The following is a 17,716-nucleotide window of genomic DNA, read 5'->3' as shown; positions in this document are numbered from 1 at the left end:
TTTTACAGTGGCTTGTAAGTCAACATATATTTCAAGTATTGCCTTCATTTGATGTTTTCCTGTTGACCATTATTTTATAATGGAAAGAGAAAGTTTTGGGATATTTTAAGATACAGAAAATCCAGGAAGGAGAATGTTTGATGTCCATTTTCCTCTTATTAAAGTAAGACATCATCTTATATAATTTAGCCTAATGCATTATAGCAGAAACTCAAGACATAAAAATAACATTAACACAACACGACTGCAATGTGCTGTGCCAAGAACAGCGGATCTTAAACCCCTCATCCTCCTCTCTGAACTCATTACGCTCTTAATCATCTCTGACCTGCAGTCTTTTTCCTATTAATTTACAGCAGACAGAGATGGACCTCGTTCTCATTTTGAGGAGTCAGGCTACTTCATTTTCTTTTGCCTCTGTAATATTCTCCAGTCTGTACTGCGACTGAAGTGATGACCAAAAGTAACTATCCTCCATTTCCCTTCCTTTCCAACTGTAAGTTCATGGATGAAGATAGTGTAAAGATAGACAGCCTCATGATAGCTCGAGCGGAGTGGGGGCCGTGGGAGGAAATGACAGGTAAATGCCTGAAATTGCCTGCTGTGCTCAGTAGGACCAAATAGAGCTCAGCATGGTGAAGGACATCTAAAGGCTCATGGCGCCATATTGCTACAGTATGTGTCACCTGCACCAGCTCAGAAAAAAAACCTCTATAAGGAACAGTGTCGAATTAGATTTTGGGGTGAACTTGGGCTGAGATTGACACTTTGTTGAGCAAGCTCTGAAAAGCCCTGCTTGACCCTGTTGTGAACGAGGATATTGTTCAGAATTTGGCCTCACGACCAACCCTCTCCAAAAACCTCCCTGTAACAGCAGGAAAGACGAGAGCCTCCTCAGACAAAGGTGAGATTTTAAAAAGCATTCCTTGTAAAGGGAACTCTTTCACTACATATTTTTGTTCTCAACAGCCTTACACTTGGGTTATTCAGTTTCCTGTCTGTGCCCTCGCTTAATATTTCAATTAACCTATTCATCCTTTCTTCCTCATCACTTCTGAAATGCAGCATCTGACATAGCGAGTGTTCAAAGGCAACCCAGATGCATTGATTCGCTTCACAGACCAAACCCTTCTTCCCGCAATCTCCTTTTTTTTTTTTCTCCTTCCTCGCTGGCAAATCATATGAGGCTGCTGCAGTCAGGAGCCTGACTTTGAAACAGTGAGTGTGTGTTGTGGGGTGTATGTGTATTTCAGGGTGTTTGTGAGGCTCAGATAAGCATATGTGTGCAGTGGTTTGGCTACAAAACAGAACTCCTACTGTGTTGAGCTGATAAGACGTGAAAGTTCGATGTGGTTTTTCTCCCCCACACCATTATGACTTCACTGGACAATGAGTTGTACTTATAATAGGGTGGCTGAAGCAAACAGTGGAAACAAACAGAATATAATCCAGCACCTCTTGCATGCTTCTTTTACGTTAGAATACTGAGAATTTATGTATGGTACCACTTCATTTAATCAGTACAATTTTGATATAGTTCTCAACAACAAACCACTGCCACTGACCATTCATAGCTGAATTGATCTTTTGTTGTTTAGACATTTTATGCTGCTGTAGACTGTTAGACTGTAAGGTCCCACACCACGGACCAAATCCAATACGCTGTTTTGCTTGTTCACACTTTAGGGGTAGGGTGTCCTGTTTCTTGTTGGGATAGAGGGGTAGGGTGAAGTGTTAGGGGGACGGCCTTCCATTCTGAAACACCTCCATTCTGAAACACCGCTGTTCCGAATCCGACTTTCAAGTTCCAATTACTTCCAAATAGGGTTAGGGGTTAGGGTCAGGGGTTCCCCAATAGCCTTTTCGGAATAGCGGGGTCTTTAGAAAAAATGGGAAACCACGCCATTACGAAGAATGGAAGTCTATTTTCGGAACAGCGGGGTTTCGGAAAGGCAGGATGTGACCAAGTGTTAGGGCTACATGGCCGATCAGTTCGCTAGCTAGCTAACATTTCATTGTTATTTGTGCATGAAAATCCCTCATTTTGAGGGATTTCAATGGCATAAAACGCCTACAATTTAACCAAAGGCGAAGTTGCTGCACTTGATACCGCTCCTCTGATATCAGTGCAGACTGGCAGTGTAGGAGCACCAGTTGCGAATGTTAGCCTGCAAAGCACCGCTAGTGGACAGGTAATGAGGAGGTGTTCTTTTTTATTTGATAACTTGATCAATAGCACGACATTGTGAACAAATCGTCTAAGCTTTTCTAAATAGCAAATGGCATTGGGATCATACCATGATGGCCACGGTAACGCAACAGAAATCAACACAGCTGAAGATGGCATATTGCAAATGTTGGGTTGCGTCTGTTTACATAGCTGTCAAAGACAACCGATGAGGGTCTTGGAGGGTCGTCCCATTTAAGTGGAGATTTCAACCACAACCCCTTGTACCTCTGTTCTGAGGGACAATGAGGCACTCAAAAATGAGGGGTAGGAGTAAATAAAAATATGACTGATCCCACTTTGTTCAGGAATATCTAGCAAGTGTGACTAATAAACAGTAATGAGGTTTTGCAATTAGTTTGATTAAGTTATAATACAAGACCTGCCTTAGATGATATTGTATTTTAGTGTTGCACATTCGCTAATGAATTTGCATTTTTTGCCTTGTTGCCCAGTTGGCAATTCTTCCTTTTTTCCCCTATAACTTCTATATGATTCTCATTTAAGCATTAATTCTCGGTCAAATACTAAACATAGTCACACAGCGCAGACTAAATCTCACTGTATTCCACCAAAAAAAGAAAAAAACCTCCTCGAGACACACATTATAGCCATGATATTGTAGTTGGTAGTTGCATATCAGCACAGTGAGTCCTTATTAAAGAGTGCATTTCATTCCAATATACTGGATTGAATTGGTAAACATCCAGTCTGAGATGGGAAGATTGAGGATATTAAAAGAGCTGCAATCATCCAGCTGAAGTTTTAAAGGGGGGTCTCTGGGCCAGAGGCACTAAAAGCTGCTCATAATCAGCACCATCACAACACTAGGTGGAGCTCTTGCTTCATCACACACCTGTAACGTCACCCCTCATCTCTGTGATGCAGGCTGCTCATGACACAATCCTGACAATTTGACAGATTCAGCCTCAAACTTGTGAGTACTGCGTGAAGAGCAGCACATGATTGACATGCTGATGGACAGACAAACAGTGAAAACCTCAAAACCAGCTGTCCTTGCCACACCGCCATCTGCCGCTTCCTGTTTAATTGGATGATGAGCGCTTTGATTGGAATGCAGGCTTGATTGCTAAATATTTTGTCCCCATATGTTTAGAATTATCTTAAGGCTTTTTTTGTGTCTATAGAGTGGTAATAGATGTAGCAGAATTAGTAATTAGTGTACTGGCGATAGAAGCAGTCAACAGATCACAGCTGTAGCTGACAACAGCTATAGTATAATCAATTGACATGCTTGTGGTGAAGATATAACATGGTCCACACAATCATATAAAGAGCTGCATTGTTGGCTTACAGCTAAGCCCTGTTGACATTTTGTTCACTCAACCATGGGGTTACATTTCCTGACACTGAGAAATATCGTTAAGATGCCGGATTTCACACAGTGTAGTATTCACCTACAGTAATGTGGAAAAAAACAAGCTTTATCCTCCCAACACTGACCAGAATCTATAATATGATGGACACCTCTGGATGTCTGGACACTGCTGCTGTGATCAATACCTGAGAAGATGATTTATATTGTAGAACTAGTCCCTGTGAATTTGTCACGGGGGCAAGTTTCTGTCTCTCGATGTCAATCAAATAAAAAATGAAAAATATCCATTTCATCATGCATTCTGGTATAGCACTGTCTTTCGCAGGCCTGCTGAATAACATAAATATTTTCTTCTGGCACGCATAAATAGGTGATTGCAGTTTCCACTGGAAATGCTGCAGTACCAATGACGATGTGTCTGGCTAATTACTGTGGACAGCCAGACACATCAAGGAATAACATTATGTTGCAGAGCCTGTAGAAATAAACCCCAAAGAATATGGAAAAAAAAAAAAAAAACAGAAAAGAGAATTCAAATGTCACTGAATATCAATACGTCAAAGGCACTATAAAGCTCACAGGGAGCTGCTTCCGATCAACACTTCACATTTGAGCCAAGTGGACCTATGGCTGTCAGCACTGAACCCAACCCTGTGACATTTAAAAGGGGAAACAAGGAAGGTTTCACTGCCCCATCGCACAAAATGACAGTAATATCTCCAGGTGTGTGACAGGGATGATAGCTGTAGCTAGAATTTCTGGCATGCAGAATTCCAGTGTCTTGGCCATGCTTGTTATTTTGCTTTCAACAGAAGCTCTCTGCCCAGTCATTCATTTTGCTTACTGTGTAATTTTACCCATCATTGTAGCGGCTAAAGCCCAGGAGGGCTCCTGAGGCACAGAAGGAGCAAGAGTCTTGCATCATAAGAAATTTTGGGATGTTTTTCATTTTTAGATGGAGTACCTCACTCATCTTGAATACTAGTGATAGAGAACTACTCTGAAAGCAAAAGCATTACATGATTGACTGCCTCTGAATGTAGGCAGAAACAAGACTAAGCAGTTAAACACAGTGGTGTTTTGTTCTAAACAAACTTGTTGTGACAACATTGTGCTTATGGTCTGGTTATATTTAGGCACAAAAACAGTTAGTTATGGTTGGCAAAAGCTCATGTTCTGGCTTAAAATACCTGGTTTTGGTGCCACAAACACCACTGGTATTGTCCATATGTCTCATCAACAAATGACTTTTATTGCCCAAACGTGGCTGGAAATGTCCTGGTGTCTTGTTAAACAAATGCAGTGGTTTAAAGTTTACAAAAGTTGGAACGCCATCTCGAACACTGCATTTGCAGCCTCCTAGCCAGTGAAGATATAACATGGTCCACACAATCATATAAAGAGCTGCATTGTTGGCTTACAGCTAAGCCCTGTTGACATTTTAGCCACCTTGATATGATCTGAACATAAAATCAACATTTTCTTCTGGCATCTGGGCTGTATGTTGTTATAAACCAAAGTACTGGACAAATAAAAACTTTGACATGATGATGGCGCTAGATGAAAGATGGTAATTACATCCATAATCGACAAGACATTTTGCAGGAAAACAAAAATGTTAACAACAACATTTCACTGCAGGAAAAGACAGGTACCATCCTCTCTGGATCATGAAGGTCTGTACCAAATTTGATGGTCATCCATTTGACAGTTGTTGAGATATTTATTGTTGCAGAGTAGTCAACCAACTAACCAACGATGCCATCCATAAAAAATCTAAAAATATTTGATTATAATAAGCCCCCTTCTCTCATATTTTGTCTTGTGAGAGATTTATTTATTTTTTTACATCAAAAACCCAGCACTCGGAAGGTTTGAAGAGACACTCCAGGAATTCAAAGAGAAATAAAATCAACTTTCTCTATCCTTCTCTCTATGGTAAAATTGATGCCAATGCCAGAATGTCATTGGGGTTCAGTGAATTTGGGGCTCAAAGCTCACTTTGGTTGAAGTTTGGCTGCAAGACCTGGTGGAAATAATGGCTCTGCTGTGTACAATGTCACCAGGTTGTTCATCCATCATACAGGCCGGCAAAGTTCCAGAGGATGAGAGTGGTGAGACGGGTGGAGACTTGTGAAGGAAGAGACACGCTCAGGAGTTCTTGGAGCAATTTTTTCTGGTCCTACAGAGGTCACAGATGACTTAATACCACTTTAACAGGTCCTAAACAGATACATGAATTGAAAGAACCAACTCAATATGGCAATATTCACGCCAGTTAGAACATATCTATTAGAAGCCACCCATTTAAACTCATTAGGGCTCGTTTGGAACCGATGGCAGGTCTTTGGCACCAATCAATCAAGGTCACTGCTAAGATGATGCCATGCCATAGCTGAGGGGCTCTTAGACTGATGAGTGTCAGCGGCTTCTGGTGAGAACTGGAGGGCTTACGCTTCCTTCACTAGGCTCCCCTCCTCGCAGACGAGTCCTGCTCTGACAGAAAGAGCTGCAGGAGGAGGAAGGAAATAAAAGCTGACATATCAGCACCTTCTCTACATCTTGTCAGAGTTGTCCTCTTTTGCCCCAATCCACTATCCAGAACCTCTTGTTCCCCTTTTCTTTCACTCTTACCCTCTCTGTCTACTTCACATTCCTATCGGCTGTTCAGACTAGCCGCGACGAGACTGCCTTTCATTAGCTCCCAGTGTCAGGGTGAGAATGTGTGCAAGCATGCGTGAATGTGGGTGCATGCACTATTTTATATTTTCAGTACTCCTTTTCAGTGCCTCCCTCTCTTTTGCATCAGTCTTCCTGTTCCAGTCATTCCACCCTTTACCATCTTCATTTTCCCCCTTCATTATCTCCGTGTCTTGTTTAAAGTAATAGATCCAGATTTGTAGGGGCAGAAGACGAGGAGGAGAAGGAGAAGGAGAAGGAGGAAGAGGCGTATAAGAAGGAGGAGGAGGAGATTAGCTTAACAGTTTTTGGTGTGCTGCTTTTTTGCTTCCGAGCACCACTCAGCCTTCCGTTTGACAGCTCTTATCCAGATCCTTCGGGGTGCTTCCTTCCGCAATCAACTAATCATATTCTTTACAGTGCTGTCTTTTGCGAGACACTCTATTTTTGGCTCACATCCGAACAGGAAACAGTACTTAGTGTTTGTCATTTGGGCAAAGATCTGAGAGGCGGAAAAGCTCAGGAAGGATTTGAATCCCAGTATTAATCGACATAATTGGTTCCAAAAGTAAACATTTACAGGCTGGACACACTGGAAGCATGTGCATTGCTGCACCTGTTAACAGGTTCACACAGGATGCCTCAGACGGCATTTTACCACAGTATTAATATCTGTATGTGTAGAATATGTCACAGACATGAAGAGAATACGCACAACAGGTGAGGGGCAGTTTCCTCTGCACTCTTTCACTTTAATTTTCTCTCCCTCTCGTTCCCCATCCCACGTTCTCGCTCTTTCAGCGAGGTAAAGGAAAATCGTCATCATATTTATTGATAATTATCAAAGTCAAACTCCATGTGAACAGATAGGGAAGCAGGAGCTGTACTGCAGCAGCAACGCAGCCCATGTGAACACTAACACGCGAGTGAGCCGCAGCAGCTCGGTAACGCAGCCGCCACGCAGCACACAGGCATCCAGTGTGTCCAGCCTGTAAGGGCACTTGAACTTTGTCGAGCAAGGCAATAGATCGATAGATAGAACAATAGATAGATGTAGGCAATCACTTTGTGACCTTTTTACAAATGTAGCAACCAAACAGATCTCAATAGCGCTGAATATCTCCAGAAACACAGATTGCTGGTCCTAACCTCGAGGCAATATTTCCAGTAAATGTGCTGCTTTGTGTCTTTTCTATTAATCGGCAGTGCAATTTGCAGCCATTCCCATTAAGCCTTATATGTTAATGGGAAACATTAAAGAATAAAGAGAGAGAAAAGTCTGGGGAAGATAATCAAACGGGTGCTTGATTTAGGCATTAATTATTCTAATGAAAGCAGGAAATCCACTTTAAGGTCAAACTGAGCCACCTGCAGAAACATTTGATACTGGGAGTCAGACTGTATGTTATTAATACGTCCATCTGAGAGAGGTGGCGTGCCAAGTGCTACTTTCTAATGACCTTGTCGATCAAGTTACCCTTATGTTGGTGCTCCCGCTTAATGAGATTGCCTCATTATGAATTTGTCCTGTATTGTTCCATTGGAAAATAGCAAAACAGTCAATTAATTCTCTGTGAATTGAAGCAAGTAATTAACACACGTAAGATATAAGAAATTGTTGAATCATTGCAACCATTTTATATTTAACACTGCGTTTTAGTGACTTCAAACTCAAATTGTATAGTGTGTCTGTTTTTGTATAGGCAAACATATAGTCTGTTTTTACTTGTGCACTTGAGTGTAATGACCCAACATTATTGTTCCTCTGGGCTTGTTTATTTGGTCCCACATTACAAAGTCTGTACTGGTAGGCTAAATTGAGTGCTGCAATATCTATGTGAACTAAAAATAGTTTGTAATATCACTTCAGTTCCAACACAGGCAGTTAACCAGCTGGGGGGCTGATATAGTTAGTTATTGCTTAATCTCCACAGTGAGTCATTCGAGCACTGTCTTACTGCGACAATGCACAATACTCAAATCATGACACACTGTCATGATTTGAGTCATGGTGTAACGTATGGAGTCACATGATTACTCATTGTGAGTTGACAGTCAGGTAATTTGCCATGAGCACAACCTTTAACCATGAAGGAGGCCCAGTTAATGCTAGCTAGAACTACTATTTAATGTAATATATATAAATAATAATAGTAATATAATGTGGGACATGCATGACACAGACTGTGTGGGTGCTTAAAATCATTCAGCAGGTGATGGAAAAAACAATCAAAAGTAACATCTATTGGGAACATTGTAACTGCTAGCTTTAGTAAGCTAGGCTAAATACAGTAGCTGTCATTATCTGAATTGCTCACATGGGTTCAACCCAAAATAAAATATACATATTCTTCCACTTACCTGTGGTGCTATTTATCCATCTAGATTGTTTTGGTGTGAGTTTACAGACGCTCCCTCTTGAATATGATGGAACAAGGCTTGTGGTGCTCAAAGCGCCAAAAATTGAGAGGCTGACAAAATAGGCAAACTAAGTTAGCCAACGTTACAGCTCGGCTAAGGGGGAGTGGCATTATCGTTTCTATCCCGAGCATGAAACTCTTCCATGAGTAGTTGGAACAGCACTGTGATACGGTGTAGTTTAGAATAGAAATGGTCCCGACATGAAACTCAAAACAACAGGGTCAGTGGATTATCTTGAGTAACCTGGCCATGATGTCTGTTAAGAGACATTGCTGTTGAATTTTTCATATGCATTGTTTTGGTGCTTTGAGCACCACAAGCCGAATGCCATCTTGTTCCATTATATACAAGAGAAGGCAGACATCACAGCAGCAGATGTTTCCAAAACTTAACACTGACACTAAAACAACCTATATGCAGAAATAGCACTAAGTGCTGTATGTTTATATGTATTTTTAGGGTGAACTGTCCCTTTAGGCCGTCTGTCCCTTAACACTATTCAACATTTCAAACAGTTGATAGCAAAGATATGGGCTTGTTATAAAGGGGAATAAAAAAAACAAAAACTCCTTATCAGTGTTTCTTGGTTATACGATTGTGATGTGCTCCAGTCAGAAGCGAACAACAGAAGTTGACAGTCATCTTCGAGCTTTGCCGTCTCTCAAATGTCACCTCTGTTTCAACTTTTAATACAGCTAAGTTCTTTTCAGACAGATAAGATATACTAAGGCACAGTTTAATGGAGCAGTGAAGGTACATAGACACACATTAAAGAGATTCAGAGCTCTCTTTCAAAATCCACATTATGCCACGTCTCTGGGATTTCTTGATTTATGTGAACATGAACATCTGCACTGCTGTCAACACTGAGGTGCTCCTTTGGCAAGGAGAGGAAGTAGGTATGAACTTTATGAACTTGTAAAATGTTGGTTTGAACTTATGCACCACTTCCAGTGGCGCTAACAGCTCTGAACCAGAATACGGACCCATACCCTGTGCTCTTCCTCAGCCACCTTTTCCATCTTTTCTAATTAATTCTCTGCGGAGCTTCACACCTGCAGGGGCCAGACCAACTCTGCTCTCTTGTTTCCGGCTACGGGAGACAGTAATAGATGTTCGCCTACACAAAAAGAAATGTCCCAGGTCACAGGGATGGAGGACAGTATAGGAATCGCTGCAAGGGTATTTTCACAGCAGGATCGTTTGCTGGAGTCCAGAGTTCGATCATCACCCCTACCTTTAACCCTACCGCCTGCTCTCCAACTCATTTACTTTGGTTTTGATCTGGTGGTCTGCATGGGTCGATTTGTCAATGAGGGCCAGCTGTGCAGCACTGTTGCCTAGAAATGAGATCGGTGCCCGTTTTGACAGGTGGACCCTAACCCCTTTGACGGGTGCACACTGCACTTGCATGAACAAATGGTTATTACTAGCTTAAACAGAACTTCTCCAAACCATGCACACCTTAGATAAATGGCTAGTGTGCCCCCTTCTGTGGCTGCTAAAAAACACAAAAGGCCATCTTTAGAGCTTGTGTTTGGTTTGTCCATTCTGGGCAACTGTAGAGACTTGTTAAGTTGGCCATTATGCAACATATTTTGCTTTGCCATGAGGGGAAAAACAAGAATGCCACCGAAAATACCATCATGAAATACATGTATGTGCTTTTAAGGAAATTGCACCCAAATATTTTTTGCACTTGACTTGAGTGGTGTGGATAAAATATTCCATGTATCCACCTCTTATCTGTGTGTGTATCTAGTCAAGCATTGGTTATGCAATGGGGAATGAAGATTTATATGGGTTGTGTGTGACCACTCAGCAGTGACATAATCAGTCACTTTGCACTTTGAGAATTATAGAAGAACTGTGTGCGGGCACGTTGTTTGGTTTGTTTATGAAATGTAGACATGACTTCATCTCCTGCGGGAATGAGGACGTTGCGTGGAGCAGCTCGCCTGGAACTGATCCTGTGCCACCTTGTCCCAGAAAAAGCGTTTATATTAACCAGTATTTTAGGCAATTCTCTCCCAGATTCGGATGAAAGCGCCCTAAATTTCATCCCCTTAAACTGTTGGATAAGGATACCACCTTGGCTGCTCTCACTTGGCGCCCAGTTGTTTCTGATTGGAGGCCTTCGAGCTGAGCCAATGAAGTGGAGCGTCTCGTTTGATCTGCCAGGGCTCTGTTCCCTCATCCAGGCAGAACAGTGTGAAACATAAAGGCAAAGCCAAAAAAGACATCTATAATTAGCGAGTCAGTTAGGCTTCACCCCTCTCCAGCATTGCTCCCAGCTGGCCGAGCCCCCCAGTATAAACACACACAGCCACTTACACCAACTGCGCCCACCCCCCACTTTGAGATTCATCTAGACTCATGGCTCTGGTTTGTAATTGCCTCACAAGCCTGGTTATTGAGAGCCAGCCTATTAGGAGAGCACCGGAGCGGAACATAACATTTTCAGTTTCAATTAGGTCTTTGAGGGCATACATAATGCACGGGGGAGGTTTGGTCCCCCCGGAGTGATGAACTGATGAACTCATGTGGCGATATGACGCAGCAGTGGTCGAAGGAGCTGAGCCGACTGTTCGTGCTATATGGCTGTAAGATTTGTCAGCCTTAAGTGAATTAGTGTGTGCTCACTGGAATGTGGAGATAAGTTTGGGGTGAGAATTTGTGTGTGTGTGTGTGTGGAGAGTGATCGAGACAGAGGCGGTCAGCTATAAAATAGAGGAAATTGCACCAGACTGAACTAACTGAATTACATTCAAACTCATGAGACTCCAATTACCTGGTGTGGATTTTAGCTAACCGGGGTGCAGCAATTCCTACAGATTGGAACCTTTTTGTTATGTGATGTGTCACTCCCATTTTGTAATCTGCTGCTGACCATTTAAGCATAACATTCTCACAAATTGTATGATCCTACATCAACCTGCTTCTTATTTATGTTTCATCTCTATCGACTCCTTAGAAATATGTTTTCAGCGAATGATTCCTCACTGCATTTATTACATCCAACGCAGGAAGTTCTGTGTATGCAAAAAGTAAAGGGTGGTTAGGTGTATGAGCAGGCATGCTCTGAGTTCAATTTTCATGCCATCAACCAAAATTGGCATTGCCCCGAGATCTGTTTGATCACATCTTTAATTTTTTAGACAAATTCCGTATTCGAGCCAGGTGCTTCAATCTCCGTACAAAGATCTTTTATTCAAGATTTTAGACCTTTGAATCACATGCAGGTAGTGCACCAATCCTTCCCAGGAAATTCTGTGAAAAACACATGCGTCCATATTAGACTGTGGCTCGGACTTCAGTTTTCTGAAGAACTGGAGTTCCATCCAGGCATTAACTACTATTACCGAACCCAACCCGAGCCCCTGACATTTTAAAATTTTTGTCTGAACCCGGCCCAGCCAGTGAGGTCTAGACAGGTTCAGGTCCGGTATTCTTCTTTAGTCCAAATAGCAAGCATTTATTTTTATATTTTTTTTAATATTCTTACTAAGTCAATGGACAAGATGTATTTAAGTTATGTCACATAAACAACATAAATAACGTAGTATTTTTTCCCTAACCCAGGATCTTTCCCTAAACCTAACCGTGTATCTTTGATGCCTAAACCTAGTCAAACTGCAATCAATTCACAACGATAACCACGTTTATTTTTGTTACCATGATGACGGAGGTCACCTGACTATGAATCTGCTCTCTACAGAGGTTAAAGGGAAGGATTGGTGTATCACCTGTATGCACTTCAAAATGATTTGAAGGCATTCATTGTTCCTTTTTTTATTTCTGTAACACAGTCTTGTTACAGTTTTGCCAAGCAGCACAGAAACAGAGTTAGGTGAAGTTATGGAGGTTTACTGCAAGATACCGAGGAATGTGGATGACTTGGATACAAAATGGTGGCTGGCAGGGGCCGGAGACTGGTGAGTGTGTAAGCTTGCGTGGAAACTAGAAGATGGCGGGCAGGCAGGCAGACAGGCAGGTGGGCAAATGAGAGACAGGAAAGGCAGGTGATGATCCTGGGGCATATGAAAAACAGGTCAGCACACACACAACACGGGACAGAATAAGCAGAGCAAGCTTAGTTGGCTGAAAAGTATATTTACCATGGACGACGTAGTAGAGCCAGGGCTGATATACTGGCAAGCTGATGAGCTGATGGACAGCAGGTGGGCAGATTCAGCAGGTGTGTCCTATCAGGTTGGATGAAGCAGACAAAGGTAGTTTTACACACCTAACTAACTTTTGGCTCAAACAATTTATCTGCCATAATTACAATCTTGCCCTAAATTGAATCCCTTACATTTCCTGACCTCAGGTGTTTGACCCTAAAAGCATACATTAAAAACAATGTAGTGTTGATTAGAGTAGATTGATTAATGGCAGAAAAAGACACTGGAAGCTGAGAAGGATCATTGTTGACTGGAGTAGTTCAATATCAACCCAGTCTCCCTCATGCATCCGTCTCCATTGGCAGACATTTTATCTTTCTTCCTCAGAGTGCACCCTCTTTTGTTCCTGTATTAATGAATGCATCCCTGAAAATTAGAAGTGCTTGCATAAAGTTTTATAGACTTGTGAGACAGATGCTCTGATTAAATTTGAGTGTCTAACGGCCCTCTGTGCTCAGAAGGTTTCTGCTTCCCCCTTTTGACATCGTGCACCCTCAGGCTTCCAACCTTCATATCCGTGCCATCTCCTCCGTCTGCCAGTTAACTAACTTTGCAGTCTCTGAACTCTTCTGGCTTTCCTTCACCTTCCACTCCCTTGTAGCCAAAAGCCTTGTGGAGCACTTCCATGACTGTCTCCCTCACTCTCGTGTTCACTCTCACTTCCTAAAAACATGATGTATCAGCCTGCAGCAGTGGTGTGAACCAGTGTAAAACTTGTCTTGTTAAAGTGAAAGTTGAGCCAGCACACAGCGGTTCACTTACCTGTATCATATACAGTATGTTCCTAACATTTATATAAAGTCTTGAGGGGATTTTATGATGTGCAAGGTGAGGAGGTTGGGTGAGCAATCATGCTAGCAAGCTAGGCTACACTATATATTTTATTTACTTATGGAAATATAATAAGTTGAACTATTACACTTATCTCTGTTATTGGCTTTGGATTATGTCAGTGTTATTCTATATGTTTAAATGGTGGTAAAATGGTTTCATCTTGGCATGAAATCTGAATTAAAATTACATTTGTAGTCTTAAATCTGTTTGAAATTTCTGAGATCACTTTGGCATTTTGAATAGAGCTTTGCTGGACCAGCAGCCAAATAAAATTCAGAAACTGATAATGACTGTTGTTAAGTCTTTATTTTATTGTTGTCATTGTGTTTTCATTACTTTAGAATGAGCTGTTTGTATGTACATAGGGAACGGGGCCCCTTCCACAGGAGGGCGCCATGTTGCACCGTCATGTTTCTACAGTAGCCCAGAATGGACAAACCTGGCAATACTGAGGGCCTTTGTTGTGGTAAATGACCGGGTTGGAAGAAGAAGAAGAAGAAGAAGAGCGAGTGGCTGCTGTTTCCTGCTCAACAATCTGTATTGTGAGAAGTCTGAAACCACAATCTGATAAAGGATGGCTCATCATACTACAAGAAAAATCACGAGTGTGAATCATTGTCGAAGAAACGAAAACTCCAAGACGCTAAACAAGCTCGGGACAAAACGATTGTAAAACGATAAACACTGGAGCTGCCTTTCCCAGATGGAAATCTGTGATGAGAGAGAAATGTTTGTAGACTGAAGTGTTCTGCTTTCTGCTGGACAGGTTAGAGTAACGTTAAGATCACAACCGACCGTAATGTATATTTCCCTCTGCTGCTAATGGTACAAAACTTAGATAAGGTACAATGTTTATTAGCAGGACAGTAGTTTCACTGAAAAGAAATACAGCCATGTTTAACGCTAAATATTAGCACCCGTAGCCTCAGTTTGTGCCTCAGAGAGCGGGTCGGTACGTCACATTAGCAAGATTTATTTAGATATATTCCTTGTCTGTTGCAGTGAGACAACACATGGAGCGATAACTAACTAAGATATTTAGGGCTGTGAGTGTGACAGAGACAGTCAAAGTAATGACTTAGTGTGACAGAGAAACTGAGGAGAAGTCCGCTCGTCACCACATTAATAAATTCTGTGAATCTTTTCACAGTGCTCCATCATTTCTCAATTTTTTTTGTTATAACCTTTAGTTTTATAGACTAAATAACTAAATATATCTTCACCTCATCACTTTAATTAGTAGAAATATTGAAGCTGTTGTGAACGAGTCCTTATTTAGAAAGTTAGTTTCTTGTCCGTGAGGGCCACTGTAGCTTCTGGAGCTTCTCCAATGTCTTCAGAAAGGGAGGGGTGAGCGAGGGAGTGTTGCAATCTAGAACCTCACCGCTAGATGCCGCTAAATACTCAATATATTTCTCACTGTACCTTTAATTTGATAGAGGCTGATGTTTCCATCTCTTTCTCAGGTTTCCTGCACAGGCATGAGTTGAGTATTGATTTGCATCACAAATGCATTTGAGGAGGTGACGGGTGCTTGTTACGGGTTGGCGAATTCGCGACATGTCACTACAGCCAGGAGGCGGGTGGCTGCGGCTTGGCCCTAATCTGGAGCAGGTCCATTGTGGGCGCGGGAAGCTCAGCTCAGCACAGTAACACTGGTGATGGACAAGCAAATTGAGACAGCTCAGTTTGACTCGGCGTGGCCAAAAGGGCGTGACCAGAGCCTAGGGGAAACCCTGGCACAACATGGCAGTGAGACTTTCTCTACTTAAGGTTTTATTTAAAACACATCTAGAACACAACAGTGGAGAGAGGAGAGCCCACAGGATCAAGGAGGAGCTGGCCTTTAAACTTCTGGGTTGGAGGCTGCAACCAGTCAGCTCCCACAGACAACCTACACACACACACACACACACACACACACACACACACACACACACACACACACACACACACTCACTCAATCTTTCTCTCAGACAACAAGACAGAGGGATTAAATCAGAGGAAATTAAAGCGCATACAATTAAAATGTTAATATGACCTATAGGGTCATAACAAACGTATTCCAGCTTTAGTGAGACAACAGTCCAGTTGCAAGAAACTAAATGTTGGGATTGTACATTTGTGCGATAATACATCATTTTAATTGTCTTCTTTAGTTTGATGTTGGACTTGGCATGTCTCTCAAATGTTAACTGGGCTGTTCTTCCTTTGTCTCTCTGTGACACACAAACAACCCCTCACTTTATGTTGCATCGTGATGTATGACCATCCACAGGCAGCAATTGACTCGACCAGAGAATGACACCAGGCAGCAGTTCTGCTCACCAGCAACGACAAGCTCTTTGTGTGTGTATTTATGCGATCGGTCAGGCCAGAGAGGCCAAGTGTGGCCGAGTACCCGCCTCGGCCAGAGCAAACGAGACAGGACAGAACAAGCCATTTTCTCCAACCCCCTCTGGTTAAACTCCCCATTTTCACACCAGTCGCCCTGGAATTGCTCTGTCTCTCTCCATGAGCGACATCCTGATGGCACATTGGGTAGCAAACCCAGCAAACAAATAGGAGGAAGCCCTGGGCGAGGCAGCGGCAGGGAGACGTGGGTGAACAAATGACATGCGAGGCCACAGAGAAGCCACTGATAACATTGCCAACACTCTGTTTGGGTTTGTTTAGTTGAGATTTGGTTGACCTGTGGACATACCGCTCCCACGCATCATGTTGACATCCATCTTGTTTACTGTATGCTCATCTGCTTTTGTTTACTCAAGTCATACTCGGACGGGGCTGGGTCGAAAGTTGTTGTCTTGTCGGCTCTTGATGGTGTACGTGACCCTCCCTCGACCCTCCTCTGAGCCTGACTGGCCACAGGCTGCGATTTAGCTCAGCAAGACAGGCAGCTCTCAGATTCCCCTCAGGTCCTGTTCACTACTGGAGGATCACAGGGTCAAAGAACCTGGCTTTACTTTAAGTTCAGACTCCAAGTCCCGAGGGCTAAATTGTTAAGAACACACTGTCTGGTGTGCTACGATGATTGCTGAGGAGGCTGGCCAGGTATTACGGCCGAGACAGTAAACTCTCTATTGTATGATTTCTCAACTTATTCTGCTGCATGGCAAAAATCATTAGTCACTGCAGAAACATTCTCTTTGTTATGTTCCAGTGGTTTAAGTGTTTCTCGTGTGTTGGCTATGTTATATGTTTGTAATTTGCATTGTTAATGGTTAATGTTTTGTATGTATGTATTCTCCTTTAAGCACCCACACTCTTGGGGAATAACCAAATTAATTAATGATTGAATAATAAAAAGCTTTAGAAAAAGCTTTGAACTGATATCAGCAAGAGATGCATGCTCATTTAATAAACTCATATAGGTACAGCTACACATATAAGGCAGTATTGTTAATAATGATCCCCAGCACTGGGACGCATACAGTAGGTGACATCTCTTCCCAAAGCCATGGGCATTAATCTGCTATAACAGTCTCCACTCTCCTGGGAAGTTTCTCTCCATTTCGAACCTTGCTGCAGGGATTCAGCCTCAAGAGCATTGGTTAGGTCGGTCCCCCTTGTTGGTTATTGTTGGCTTCAACCACTCAGACTGGGAAAACCATTTCTTTATGGACCAGGCTCAGTTCCTTAATTGGAACTGTGGGACCTCGCTCCACATTGTCTGTACTTGTCCTTCATTTTTGAGAGTTTCTCTTCACCTTGCCTTTATTAATCAGTCAGTTGGGTCTATTCAACAGTCTTATCATGCTGTTGCCCCTTTCAGAAATAGTGTCCCTAAACGATTTCTGTGGGAAATGTTTTGCTTGATCAGTCCAACATGACTTCAGCATAACGTAATCAATTTCATTCCCATATACAGTATGCACACCTTATCTCTTGTCATGTTAGCTATCTGCTGAATGAAAAATATCACCCTTTCGACCAAATGTAGTTCAAGAGCTTTTGATTTAAATACAAGATAAATACATTTTGATATATATATTGATGAAAATGAAAATATGCAGATTGGTCATGCACTGC

This window comes from Pagrus pagrus, assembly GCF_965226575.1.
Source record: "Pagrus pagrus genome assembly, chromosome: 6".
Classification (NCBI taxonomy): domain Eukaryota; kingdom Metazoa; phylum Chordata; class Actinopteri; order Spariformes; family Sparidae; genus Pagrus; species Pagrus pagrus.
This window is presented reverse-complemented; position numbering follows the sequence as displayed.